This window comes from Hibiscus syriacus, unplaced genomic scaffold (assembly GCF_006381635.1).
Source record: "Hibiscus syriacus cultivar Baekdansim isolate YM2019G1 unplaced genomic scaffold, ASM638163v2 tig00110940_pilon, whole genome shotgun sequence".
Taxonomy (NCBI): domain Eukaryota; kingdom Viridiplantae; phylum Streptophyta; class Magnoliopsida; order Malvales; family Malvaceae; genus Hibiscus; species Hibiscus syriacus.
In genome coordinates, this window is record NW_024062923.1 from 1,835,759 (window position 1) to 1,841,758 (window position 6,000).

Below are 6,000 nucleotides of genomic sequence, written 5' to 3' on the forward strand. Positions count from 1 at the left end.
TTGAAAGTTAAGTAAATAAATTAAAAAATTAAAGTAAAATAAGTGAAAAAAAGAGAAAAAAATAAAATTCATTGAAAAACGGTATAATTAGGATAAAATTCAATAAAAAATTATAATTTACCCGTAAAAGTAAGCACAAGCACGCATATAGGACACGAAAGTCCCGTAAATCTTCGACAAGAAAATCAAAATCATTTTTCGTGCTTACTGAAAACGACGTCATTGCCATTAATTGATGTACCTTTGACGAAAGTTACTAATGGTACTTTCAAAAGTCTAATCTTCAAAGTGGAGTTATGTTACTACAGAAAGCCCTTGGTAGAAAGGATATGTTGAAGTATTTTCTGAACACAGAAAAGGCTTTCAAAATGTTCCAAATACATAGCCAGCTTGTATTTAACATTTTAGTTACATTAACCGATTAATTATTCATTCATGGGGAATTCCCAGAAACTTTGAGTTACCATTTGCCCACCATCTTTTTATTTTGCTAAAATGAACTTAAACAGCTTCTATGTTATTTCCCTGTGATTTTCTTTTGTGAAAGTTGTATCTTCTCTTTTGTGAAAAAATAGCTGTTATACATCAACATTTTAGAGTTTAAATTTCTCAAACTGAGGTGTAAGTAATATTTTTTTACGAGTCAAAGTATTAGATATGAATATATATTCCTTAGAAAATCATATCCCATATTTATTAAACCATTTTTAGAATATATACTACATTATAGTCACTTCAGTTTAATATTATACAAATGATGAATATTTCAAAAAAATTGAAGGGTTGAGAACATTAAATTGTTAATTAAAGCTGAATAAGGAAACTAAAATGGGATACTTAGAGAGTAAGAAAACAGCAATGTTGTATAGGCATGTCTGATGAATTTTTTAATGCCTTTCGCTTTCAAATTTTATCCTTTTAATGGCTGATTAATGGAATGGAACGGCCCTTATTGTCTCTACTAGCTTGCCAAGAAGCAACACTTTGTGTGTGTATATAGCTACATCTATATACTTCTTTGATTAGATTCTTCTTTGTTCTTTTGTTTTTTTTATCTGGTTTTGAGAACTGCTTCTTTTCTGGTTCAATGGAAAGAATATTAACACATAGTATAGTGAGGTCCCTCATGTCTGGCTGCTTGTTGCGTGAAAATCCACGAAACCAAAGCAAAGAAAGAGAGCTCCCATGGGCCCATTTCGATAAATAAAGCAACAATGGCAAGACAACGAACTTTCTGTTTTAAATTTATTCCAAAAGAAAAAATACTGTATTGCTTCACTCTACACATCTTTAAATATGCCATATGACATTGACTTCATAAACCGCCAAAACTTGATCTTCTTCTTTCCCATCCTTCCCCTAAATCACAACATGTTTTCTATTAGTTCTCTATTTAATAGCCTGCAAATTCTTCGTTGAAAACTTGTGAAACAGCAGAAAGATTATGTGGAAGACTGGTAGTGCTTTGAAGTTTTGTTTGGAGTCGCATTGCTTGTGGGAGTTGTCTGGTTATTGTTCGTCGGCATCGTAGCGAACCGATCAACCGCGAGGAGTAAGCCGATAATGGTTTCTTCAACTCGAGAGTTCAAACACTGGGAATTTGTTGCGAAAGGGAAGCTTAATTATCATCAGGATTTCCATTTTAATTATGTCATCAAGAGAAGAGTCCCTAATGGACCCGATCCCATTCACAACAGGTACTTGTTCTTGCCTCGTATAACATGAACTACATATCAACCTGCCTACATTTTCTTTCTGTTTTTTTTCTTTTCTTTTCTGGGAGGGGAAGAAGTGTGAAATGGGTTCATATAATAATCCAGAAATGCAAATACAAGAAAAAGAAGAAAGATCAAATCTGCAGTTCAAATGCATGAAAGCTGGTGATGGTGTTGTTCTTTTAGAAAAGCTTCTTTAAACGTATCTTTCTCTTATTTTGATAACGAAAGAAAAAAGACAGAGGGGAAGTACCAACTCTGCAACCCACTTTATATCAAAGAAAGATGCATGTCACAGTCCCCTTTCCTTACAATGAAATTCAAATTAGTATATATGAGAGCATAATCTGTATTATCCGGACTTGAAATACAAGTATATTTCCAATACAGTTGCACTCAATTATAACCCATAAATGATTTTTTTTCCTTGAAATTATTTGTTTCAGGCGAGTATCAAAGTCGAGACAACCGCCAGGTCGAGTCTAGGTGCCAAAGGCAATGAAACTCGAGCTTTTTGCTGGTGATCATCATTGGAGAAATTGGTTTAAATATGTTCTTTTTCCCATTTTTCATGAGAAGACCATAAACCATGTACTTCAAAATTTTCCCAGAAAAAGAAAACTATTTTTCTTACTGTCCACTCTGTTTCACGCTTAGAATCCATTAAATGCTTGGCATAAGATTTTCACCGTGCTCTACCATGTTTAAATCATCGTCTTTAGATGTTTATGAATCACAAAACCTTAAAAATACGTGGATATAAAGAATGACGATTCCAAATTATACATGTCCCTGCAGATCAGGTCGTGATAATAGAAAATCCATCGATTGAACTTTTGGAGGTGTCCCCACCACCATTTTTGCTTGTCCTTTCTTGGTTCTTTTAAGACAAGGAGATTCATGGATAGGGCCTTTTTGTTTAAAAAAATGGCGAAATACCAGGCCAAGCAGATTCCAATGAAGGATGATTTTTCTTTGTACATGATGTTTTTGTTAATATAATGATCTAGATATTATTACAAGCTTTTTTTTATTTTTATTTTTGGATTTCTATTATCTCTCTCATGTTTCCTTTTGTGTCTCTGGCTATATAAAGTAAAAGCCAATAACTAAAGTTTGCTCACTTCTCAAAACTCTTTTTCCCCCTTGAATTCTGCAGTAAAATATGGCAAGTTGTTTATCATTTTTTAATCTTCAACTTCAGTGGATTTGGTGAATTATTTTTAGGTTAAAAAGGGTATGGAAACAAAATAAGAATCTGAATAATTCGAAAATAATTTCAGCACTAATTTTACGTATGTTATCATCTTGAAAGTCTTACTTTTGATAAACCAATGCAGTAAGATTCTTAAGACATATTTAGATAACTACAATCTGACAAACACAGTGTGTAAAACATGTACTTGTATATTATCATCTTTGGATATGCATTGGATAAATACGTGGGACACGTATGAGGTTGTGAATGTAGAGAATGTTCGATGAATTGTTTGTGAATAGTTCGTATGAGGTTGTGAATATAGAGAATGTTCGATGAATTGTTTGTGAATAGTTCGTATAATGTTCGTTTATTAAGTTAAATAAATGAATATAGACAATTTTTTATATTCATTCAATAAATGAACTACATGAATAGAGTGTGCTCGGTTCGTTTATGTTCACAAACAAACTCGTTTTCGACTTATTTGTAAGCTCGTTTATTTGTTTCTCATGTTTTTATTTTTTTACATTTTAAATATAGGTGAAAGTAGAGACTAAATTAAACATAAGGTGAACTTCGGAGTTAGAATTGTAAAATCCTAGGAACTTAAGAAATAGTGGTGTCATTCATCATTTTTCTTTGGTTGCAAGTGAAAGGATAAAAAGAGAATTTTCGTTTGTTAAACATTAAACAACATGTTTGATGTTAAATGAATATGTTAACGAATGTTAAACAAACATGTTTATGAATATTAAACGAATATGTTTGTGAATGTTAAACAAATGAACACGATTTGTGAATGTTAAACAAATGAACACGATTTGTGAATGTTAAACAAATGGACACGAATATATTTAAAAATAAACAAACAAATACAAATATGATACTGATTATTTGAAGGAACATTAACCAAATATTAACACCTTAAAAAATAAACAAACAAACAGGAATATAACTTTATTCATTCTATCGATTCATTTATATCCTACACAAGTACTATACCAAAGATGAAGAGTTGAAACAATCATAAAACATCAGTATTTATTTCATTGTAGAACATGGAGTAAATGCAATTCAACGAGTGTTTTATTGTATTACATACAACTACTATATCGATAAAAAGGAACAATTGATCTTATTATCAAAAGCCTTTGAGCATTTATGTGCATTAACATTTTGCACATAAACTCCAAATCTACATTGATTCATTATCCTGGACGGAAAAAATCAGAGGGAAATCGTCGTCCATTTCTGAGAAACCATTTTCCTCAGCCATGGTTTCCAAAGACTGATAAACCTGGAACATTGACCATCTGTCCTGTGGCCGAGAAACCACACAATTACTTGCAATTTTGAGGAACTGCAACATTTCCTCATCATGGCCCTTTCCGATGAGGTCTTTGTCAATGGCATCATTGATTCTACCCGTGTTCGAGAGATGATTAATCCAATCCACCAAGTGACCCTTGAATCCTTCTTCACCTGCATTGACTTCTAGTGGTTTTGCTAGTTCAATTCGAGAAGAACGACACCGAATCCGTAACGTCGCCTTTAAGTGAAGCAACCATAGTGCTTGAATACTCTGGAGCTACATAACCGAATTCACCTAAATCCGATTTCATAAAACTAGTCTCGTTAACATCTGAGGAAGTCATAAGCCCTGCTAATCCAAAGTCCATTATCCGAGCATCGAAGTCCTCATCGATGAATCACATTGGAGCAGATGTTCTGCTGCAGAAATGGAGGGTGACACCCATGATGCAGCCAAGCTAGACCCCTAGCTGCACCCAAACCGATCTTGAACCTAGACGGCCAATCTATGGCACCAACACCGCTATGCAACAAGGTATAGAGAGTCCATTGGACATATGTTTATAAACAAGCAGCTTCTCATCCTCCACAACACAAAATCCCAGAAGGGGTGTCAAATTTGGATGCCTAACTTGGCCTAATCTATTCTCCCAATGGAACTGTTTTCTCACCAAGTAGCAAGCTGTGACCTCTTGATTGCAAGGGCTGATCCATCAGGAAGCACCTTATATGTAGTTCCCATCCTGGTTGAAACCAAGATGTTTTCAGCATTGAAATTGTTTGTTGCAGCCATTAGATCAGCCACTTGAGTTTGACAAGTGGTTTCTGAAACAATGAAACCTGAGTCAGCTTATGAGCCCTCAATCTCTCAGCCCACCTACTGTCATCAAACCCTCCAATATACCCTTTTTTCCTCTTCATCCATCTCAAATGGTGCCACCACCAAAACCCAAAACCCAACAACATTGAACCAGCACCAAAAACCCCGGCCGCGATTATGATGCTAAATTCTTCTTACTCAACCCCACACTTTCCAAGTGGACCCCACAAAGGCCTTGTTGCCAGTAAAACCAGCCTTATCAAAAATCCTCAAAAGATGAAGGAATGGCACCTGAGAGATCATTTTTGGCACCTGAAAACTTTTTCAGCCTATCTAAACCAGATAATTGGTATGGAATTGATCCTGAAAGCCTATTTTGACAGTATCAAGTTATTCAATAAGCACAGTTTGATAATTCAGGAGGGATGGAACCTGATAGATCATTGCTAGACAAATCAGTGTCACTAAATAAGGTAACCAAGAACATATCTGTGGAGGGATCCGTCCAGAAAGCTTGTTAGCTGACAGATCTAAACTCTGCAAACCGACATACTCTAAAGATTGAGGTAACTGTCCTGAAAGCTTCATATCACGAAGTCCAGGCTTAATAGGCGATTTTCCCGTTCATTCCAGCACGTAACTCCAACGAATCTGCATATAAACCCCACTGAATTGTTGTTGAAAGTCCACGAGCTTTTCCCATGGGTCTTTAGAGAGTTCTTAACACCTTCAAGGCTTTCACAGTTAGCTTGAATACTGTTTTTTTGTCTTGTGTGCTTTTTGTTGTGTTGAAAAAAAAGGGGAATTTTTCTTGTGAATTTGAAAGCGATTGGCTGATGATTATAACTTGTTTGACTAGCAAGATTTTCTTATTTGAAAATATTAATTTCTTTGAGAAATTACCCAACAATTTCTTCAACAGTTAGCTTGAATACTGTTTTTTGTCTTGTGTG

At 34.6% G+C, this 6,000-nt stretch overlaps 1 pseudogene; it reads right to left on the bottom strand.

Annotated features, from left to right (window-relative positions):
• Positions 1 to 4,036: 4,036 nt before the first annotated feature.
• LOC120147754 lies at positions 4,037 to 5,784 on the bottom strand (annotated as a pseudogene).
• Between the last annotated feature and the right edge of the window lie 216 nt (positions 5,785 to 6,000).